General features: G+C 39.6%; 1 long non-coding RNA gene across 1 annotated transcript; it reads right to left on the bottom strand.

The window, feature by feature from the left end:
- Positions 1 to 7372: 7372 nt before the first annotated feature.
- Positions 7373 to 9055, bottom strand: LOC121715493. The gene is made up of 2 exons (XR_006033609.1): positions 8493 to 9055; positions 7373 to 7995 (listed from the first exon to the last, which is right to left on the bottom strand). It is a non-coding gene; the product is annotated as an uncharacterized LOC121715493 (long non-coding RNA).
- Between the last annotated feature and the right edge of the window lie 62 nt (positions 9056 to 9117).

The raw sequence follows: 9117 nt of genomic DNA, 5'->3' as shown, positions 1-9117 counted from the left end.
GAAATGCTTCATGTAATTCCTTCACAACAATGTCAAAACAAACACTATTAATGCCTCACTGATTGTGTTTGTGATTGTTGTATTTTGTTATGCTGTGTTAAGCACAACCTCAAATGGAAAAAATCTCTGAACACAAATGGGATATGACCATGAACATGAATGTGTGTTTACCTGCAACAAAGCTTTTTGAGTGACCTGCTAGAGACATAGTTGAATTGGTACCACCCACTTTCACCACCTGTGAAAATATGCTGCCTGAGACGTTTTCAGGGCACTCTGACTAAGATGTCGGAGGTGGCCTTCTGAAAACATTCATGTAGAGATGCTTATTCTAACATATCTGTTAGGATAACAGTTTGTGTTTGATACAATAGTGTAGTGGTTTGATACAATATCTCATTAAGTGACACATTATCTGTAATTAGGATCAGGCAAATCCTTGTATTCACCATATTTCAATGCTATCACCCATTACCAGGTCTGACTGGTACATTGAGTCTGCATCCATGCTGCCTACACTTTCTTTTTGGGCTTAATTCTCTAGTCTAATCCTACTGGGGCAATTATTATGTCTATTGCTGTAAGCTGTTAGTGCAAGCAATTACAGCTCTGGAAGAAATTAAGAGACCACTGCAAAATTATCAGTTTCCCTGATGTTAGTATTTATAGGTATCTGTTTGAGTAAAATGAGCAGTTTTGTTTTATCCTATCAACTACTGACAACATTTCTCCCAAATTCCAAATAAAATATATAGTCATTCAGAGGATTTATTTGCAGAAAATGACAAATGGTCAAAATAAAGATGCAGTGTTTTCAGACCTATACATTCCAGTTCATATTCATTTATAAACACCACAATACTAATATTTTTACTTAGGAAGAGTTTAGAAATCAATATTTGGTTGATTGTCAATTACAGCTTTCATGCATCTTGGCATGCTCTCCACCAGTCTTTCACATTGCTGTTGGGTGACTTTATGCCACTCCTGGCGCAAACATTTAAGCAGCTTAGCTTTGTTTGATGGCTTGTGACCATTCATCTTCCTCTTGATCACAATCCAGAGGTTTTCCATTGGGTTCAGGTCTGGAGATTGGGCTGGCCATGACAGGGTCTTGATCTGGTGGTCCTTCATCCACACTTTGAATGACTTAGCTGTGTGGCATGGAACATTGCTGGAAAAAACAATCTTCAGAGTTGGGGAACATTGTCAGAGCAGAAGGAAGCAAGTTTTCTTCCAGGATAACCTTGTATGTGGCTTGATCCATGTGTCCTTTGCAAAGATGAATCTGCCTGATTCCACCCTCCTGTAGCAACCCCAGACACTGTGGCTTGTAGGCCTCTCCAGGTATACGTCTAATCATTATACAACTAGGGTTTGGGCAAAGCTGAAAATTGGACTCATCAGAGAAGATGACTCCAGTCCTCTATGGTCCAATCCTCTATGGTCCAGTCCTCTATGGTCCAATCCTTGGGCCCGACTTGAGCCCTGCCCCTAGGAGCCTGTTTCTAATCGCTCTCGCCGTGCACTTCACCCCAGCTGCCATTTGCCATTCTTTTTGTAGGTCACTTGACGTCCTGCAGTTTCTGAGTGACATTCGAATGAGTTGACGGTCATCCTGGTCAGTGGAGAGTCATTTTCGCCGTCTGTCGGTTTATAGCTTTGTTGTCCCCAATGTCTGCTGTTTGACACTTGTTCTTAATACCACCATTTTATAAATTTTAAGGATGGAAGCAACCTGATGTTCACTGTATACCTCTGCCAGTAAAGCCAGAATTGAACCCTTCTTTTCCTCACTCAAGTTTTCTTTTTCAACTCTTTTGGCATGGTCAATAGTTATTTTTGATTCCAAATACTTTTGCGGTACTAGCACTGTTTTTGCCATCCAGCTGGTCCTATTGCAAGAGAATAGTGATGACCACAGCAGTGTTTTTTTTTTAATACTTTTTCTCGTTAAATAAGATTTGGTTCAGGTGATCACCTAATCAGTACCTCATTAAGTAGAATGAGGTGTGCTTGTGTTGGAATTCACTGGAATGGAATGGCTGTCATACATGTAGAGATTTCAGAAACATTTGCAGTGGTGTCTTATTTTTTTCCAGAGCTATATATCATAGTAATATAAGGGCCTGTACAAAATATACAACTAACTGGTAAATTAAGGGATCTGCATCCTACGTAGCACATGGTTAAAATATGCTAACAGTTACTCAACCCCAAACTTTCCCCCACATCTTTCAAAAAAGAAAGGAGGCATGTGGTGATGATGACTGATCGTGAATAAAACACTTAGAGGGGGAATTAGAATTATGTTTAGAATTAGAATTACATTTAGAATTAGAATTAGGTTTAGAGTGGGGCTAATTGCCTTTCCCCCAGACTACTCGCTAATTCACCTTATAGCCAGCACCCTTAACAGGTGCCAATTTTTACAGCAAACTAGATGAAGCAAAACTGAGAGGCTATTCAACTTGTTCATTCGTCCCTGAAAATACTTGAACCTCGACATCTTTAGAATGCTCCTCATTTGGGCGAATCCAAATAGAGATTCAAACACAAGGCAGAACCTAGAGCCAAACAGTGGCGTGACAATATGCTGTTTTAACCCACTGGTCCATCGTATACCTCCTTGGGAAAGAACACAGCATGGCAAGCATTACTGTAGTGTAAATAGAGATGGTCTTTATCCTGATTTGAACCTTTATGCTTGAGAGCCATGCTTTTTCAAAACAGCATTTGGTAATGGTCCAAGCATTGATGTGTTTTTTTCAGATTGAGCAATCTCGTGGTTGGTGCCACATCAAAGGACACACTGCTCCGGTGCCCCAGTGGTTTATGAAATGCATTTAGACGGCAATCCTGAAGTGTGTCTGCTTTCATGGTCTGTCATCTAAAACATGACCTCTCAAAGCTGGGTGGTCTTTCAGTAGCTCAGCCACCATTCAGACCCAGTGACTATGTCGAGGCTTCACTGGAATACCCCAAGGGTTTTTGGCTATCTCTGTTAAGATTCGTTTGGCAAGACTTTATCTGGAAAGATATATACAGTATTTGTGGCATTTAGTTTATCAGTTGTTTGGCTATCTCTTCTGTCTAGAAGCATAGAAAGAAGCATACTACAAAGTTACATCTCAAGGCCTGGTTAGTATATCTGAAGTAAAAAAGGTTGGTTCAAATTACATGCCTCTGATTCTAATTACTGGAGGAACAAAGATTACCCACAGTGGTATAGAGGATATTGGAAAAAAATGGCCTGTCCTCCTTGAATGCTGTTGTGAAATTCCTGGTGAACAGGGGAGCGTATCTTGGAGCCTGTTCAGTGGTCCAGAAGGCCTGGCGGTGTGTTCCAAGCACACCCATTCTCACCCCGCTCTGGGACTGGCCGGCACTGCCGCAGAAACAGCGGCCGCGGCTACAGCCGCAGCAGCGGGGAAAGACACGCGAGCTGGGCCTATGGTGGACATTCAACACATATTCGATCCGCGGTGTCATATGTCCTTCTCCCATCTCCCTGGACATAGCTGGCTCGAAGCTGACCAATGGCTGCTTTTAATTTGTCCTGGCCCCATGTTGCCTTTCCCTTGGCGAGAGAGACGTGATTAGTGCAATCCTGTCAGAGGCATGGCGCTCTCATGTGACCGGTTTCACCACACTTCAGCACATTCTTTTTGAGGAGACTCTGGGAAAATGAATTCGCTATAAAGCACCTGCAAAAGAATCAAAGAATCAATTTTCTTTTTCTTTTTTCTATTCTTATTTTAAAAGATACTATGAGTGCACATGCAATCATACAGTATGTGCATCATTAATGAAAAATAGAATAAAGATAGTGCACGTGTCTGAATGTTTGATGTGTTGTGACATTAAGAATATATGAATTCAGTTTGATGCAAAGCAATCTAACATAAAATCACTGTTTTGCTTTCCGCAGGAGATGCTTCAGCTCTGTGTTAAAATGTAATGTCTCACTGAACTCATTTTATCAGCAAAGCATAGAGACATACCCAAACAGATTGGCATGCTGTGCTACCTCTGTTCACATGATTGCATACTATTAACTGACAGTGCCCAAAAAGGTTCAGAAAATGGTCAACAGTCAAATAAAAATGATTTAGTAGACACAAAACACATTTCAATATGCATGTGTTATGAAAATGTACAAATATCAGAAGAAAGGTTTTGATAAAATTATATTCTTTTGAGATCATTGTGTAATAAATCCGTGTTTGAGTTTACCACAAACAGGTCTCAACACCATGGCCCATACAGTAAATGTTTAAGTAATTATATATGTAGTGTCATGTTTAAGTAAGGCATTCATTGATTTAAAGCATACATTCAGTACTTATAGTGACTTAAGTCAAGTAGTTCCTTGTAGTTCATGTACACAGTCCTCTAGAGTTTCAGAGGTATATCATGTGTGTTTGACTACCAACACTTCTGAGCAAGATTTAATCCTGACTTCCAATTTCATTCAACCTGTTTAAATAACACTGTAAAGTAGTAGAAACTACCTTGATTGTTACAAGCATATTCTGTGGCAATTGATTATAATAATTACAGTCATTTTGGACATTCGGACATTTTTGGGAACTCATTGTGGTTACAAATCACACTCCATAAATCAGAAAGTCCATGAAAAACAGATACATTAATTTGAGATGTTGACATGGTATGAAGAGCAAATTGGTCCCATGTCAAGCTGAACAAAAAAAAAAGGTAAGAAAAAAGTCTCCACAAAGTAGAAAAACCCCTGTGAGGGATGTAAAAGATTAAAGATGTGTGATTTGTAGTACAAGTTTGCATCTCTTCATTGACCACTCAGCTAATCCTCTCCAATTTATGGGCACAAGGCCAAACAAAACATACAGGACTGATTGGATGGGGTGGTACGCATTGAACTGGCTCTGTAAATCATTCTTTATAACCAATGAGTAATCATTCGCCCCTTTCCCCCACTCAAATTACTCCAAACTTTAATCTGCTGCTCATCACAGATCACAAATGCAGAGGGGGTTGTAACATCACACCGGAAGATCAACAGAGCTCTTGACAAGAACATATGGAATGACCACAAAAGGAAATTTGATAAACCTGATATAAGTTTACTGCTTCAGAAAACGTATTTATATGGGAAAAAATACAACTGATTGATATCTTACTGATGTACACTGCAGAATATGTTCAACAACATAGGCCCTATATAGCACTAAAAGTTGTTAATGGAACTCATTTCCCATATTGTTTGTAGCTCACTGGCAAGGTTGCCTCTTCCTTGCCTCCGGCACCGTGATGTTTTTGGATGTGGAGGGAGCTCTCTCCTGTCCTGGTATCACAGGCCTGCTGACTTTGGCTCTGTAGCGGCAGAGTTAACGGATAGAAAGTGACAAGGCTTTCTCATGTAACCCGTTTGCCTGGCATGTTCTGTCAGAGTAACAGTGCTATGCTGACATGTACTTCTACGCATGAATGACTGATCATTTTCATTAGTACCACGAACTGTACACCGCAGAGAGTCAAATTCAAAACCACACAATCGCTCTTACCAGAACAACACTTCAAATACACATCAATAATAGGTCAAGAGAGATATATTTTCTGATTTAAGTTGTCATTGACACCCACATTTTATAATAAGGCATTCGTAAATCAGGTTATCTGGTAATTCATTATCAACTCAGATATAGTGCCAACGACAGTGTAAAAGTAATTCAAATATATAATCATTGAAAGTTTTCAGATGTTAGTAATTTTGGCTGAAATATAGGAAATGTCTGCAGAACATCACAAACACTTGGACCACAGACAACCGAGCAATTTGTGAAATATTTTGGCAGAAATTACTTGGTAAGGCTCCCAGATATTGACCAACACCACACACAACGATCTAACCCTTAGGCAGTATCATCCCTTACACACAACAATTTTTTACAGTGGGTGTCTTCTGATATTACAACAGTAATCTCGCAAATTTAGCATTAATTAGGCAACAGCACAAAGTTCAGCATCCAGAGTCTATGGCCTTGTCAATTTTTAAACATAGAATTGCACGCAGCCAACAATGTCGTCCTCGATGCTATGTTTATAAAAAGGGATGACAGATGCAATAAATCATCTCTACTGCACATCCCTGTTTATTGCACAGATAGACCACTGAAGGAGCAGAGTGCTCATGGGGATTAATCCCGCCATAGTCCATCTCTGCCAAGTATTTCTATACATACACATACCAAGGGCAGGAATGTAAACAGAGGTGGCCAGGGGAGGCTGCTGAGACAGGAGTCTCCTGGACCACAGGCATGTTCAAAGAGAGAGAGAGAGAGAGAGAGAGAGACGGACAGACAGAGAGAGAGACAGAGAGATGGGTTCTGCCAGCAGCACTTGAAGTGACAGAATGCCATGGGCAAATATAGACGAGCAGACACTGAGTGGAATGCTGAGTGATTATGTTTTGCATTTCAGTTTTGACCAAATTAAGAGTGTGCTTATCTTGAAAGCACACTGCAGTATATGCACAGGGAATGCACAGGTTAAAACTGTGTTTTAACAAACTGCGGAAAAGGTAAAACAGCACACTTTCTTTAATGACCTAATGGTTCTAATGTCCGGACTAATTGCCATGAAGAGAATATATCTCCAATGCTGCTAGACTCATAGATCTCAAACATCTCTTTATCAATGTATATCTAAATATCTCTAGCAATCTATATATCTTAATAATCTCTGTGTATTTCATGGGCAAAGACTCCTACACACCATAAAGGCCAAAGGGAAAGTTGTCTTTGTCTTTCCTTGCCCTGTTTCTTTCAGTTGAGTGGTTGATTATGATATTGACTCTGTCCTTGAACTGTGAAAGCTGGGATTTTTAACACACCTTTTCTTTTCTTAATACAGTTGTGTCGAGTGTTGCAAGAACTAAATACACAGTAATCCAACTTACAAACCAACTATTCATTTGCATCATTTTTTTCCATTTACATGGCTGACAACTTTACAACAGAATCACAGAAAACATTTGAAATGAATACATTTACAATAGCTTTACTGCACAATTTATGACACAATACGTGCTTGCAAGGTGCATGCCAGCCCACTTGGTGGCGCCCTGCAATAGGGGAAGATGGTTCATCAAAGATTGATTCAGTAACTCTGGCCTGGATTCAGCTATTTCATGCATAGTACCAGCAGGGGGGGAAGGTGGCTCCTGAGTGGGTACTTTTGATCCTTCTTTTATTAGCAAGATTAAGGGAAGGAAAGAGTAACAGTCAAAACATAGTAACCTAAATGTGATGGTTTCCCTAGGAGCGACTGGCTACCACCGGTCAGGAGACGTGTCATGGAACAATTATCTATGTGCACAAAACACACAATCTGCAATGTGATATATGTATTTATTACAGTTAACAAAATGCACAACATGGATTTTTACATTCCATTCAAGTAGGTGTATGTAACATGGTAATTCAGGTGACAAGTACCCTCAAAAAACAGAGGATAATGCTTTGTTAGCACCAATAAGAGGAGAATACTTTCAAAGAAGACAGCGAGACTCCCTGACTTATCAATAAATACCTAAACAAATGAAAAAAAATATATAAGCAAAATGCTGAAAGATGTTGAAATGTTCATGATGAATTGAGGTGAAATGAAGCAAGACGAAACCTGTGACCGTGTACAAGATCATTAAGACTCAGATATTACAGGCAGATTTCAAACCTTGTATGCATTTTTAATATAACCTTTAATAATGATGGACATACTATGATCTGACAGATATTGAGCAGTTTGTTATGGAAGGACAGGTCAGTCCGTCAGTATAATTAATATAACCAGACCACGATTGGTGAACATTGTGTAGCTTAATACAAATCTCAATGGAATAGAATACAAATCTGTGGACGGATAAATGAAGAAAGAAATGTACTATATTCATTTATAGAAATGTACCTATACACTACTCACAAAAAGTCTTTCGGGTGAAATTTCAGGATGAACCTAGCCTGGCGGGCCATCCTATATCATTGAAATGTATAGTCTGGAATCGAACCATTCACCTTGCTTAATCCAAGGGGCGGGCAGAGAATTGTCTTTCAAACTGCCTAGGCGTGCAATAGGCCAGCGCTACGACCATATCCGTATCCGGTCGGAAAAACGGTAAATACATCCTTCTTCGAAAGGAATGACTTAAGTGCATTGTGTTGCTCAACTTTCAAAGAAAAGCACAAGTCCAACTCCTCCAAAGTTGACGCCAACGCCGATTCAAACAACTGCTTTTCGTTAGCCATAGCCACCTTCCTTGTTGTTCACCGTCACAGGACTGTCGTTATCCTGTTAAGCCCACCTTAAGACTCTAACAAAATAGAGCGCTGTGATTGGATGACGTCCACGGCGTCAGCCAATAGAAATCCCTATGGTTTGATACTAGACGTACAGGCTGAGCAAATTAATTTGCCGCCGCTAGGGTGCGTCTAGATTTCTAGGCTAGGATGAACCTAAAATCCACTATAACCTTTATAGGTGAACTTAATGTGACCTTCTCTAAACTTTGGAATGTGTATGTCCAACAGTTCAATGTTGCAGAACTGAAACCTTAAATTTCACCCGAAAGCCAGATATCCCTAACTTTTTGTGAGTAGGCCTAGTGTATTTACCCTTAACTGTCAAGTATAGTTATGGTATTAAAACACCAGTATGGAAGGCTTAACTATTTAAGCATTTTAATAATATTTACCAGTGTTTAGATGAATATGAAATGTGAAACAATATGGATATTTACTATTTAACAATAACTTACTGTATTTGTTTTTCCACTCGAGCTTAAAGCACTGCTACTGAACTGACACATATTGTAATTTTGATATACAGATTCAACACCACCCAGGGGTCTGATCACAAGTGAAGGAGAACCTTTCAGTATGTTCAGTTCAGTCCTGATACTAAAGATAGTAAGTGATGAAGTGTGTACGGAGCCCAGGAGGTGTCATTGCAAGATATTTTTTTGTATCGAGAGAATGTGCGCTCCTTTTACTAAATCATGCACACGTTTTACTAAATTGTGCACTCATTTTACTAAATTGTGTTCTCAATTTAGTAAATCGTGCACACGATTTAGTAAAT

Source organism: Alosa sapidissima, chromosome 8, assembly GCF_018492685.1.
Source record: "Alosa sapidissima isolate fAloSap1 chromosome 8, fAloSap1.pri, whole genome shotgun sequence".
In the NCBI taxonomy this organism is placed as follows: domain Eukaryota; kingdom Metazoa; phylum Chordata; class Actinopteri; order Clupeiformes; family Clupeidae; genus Alosa; species Alosa sapidissima.
This window is presented reverse-complemented; position numbering and strand designations above follow the sequence as displayed.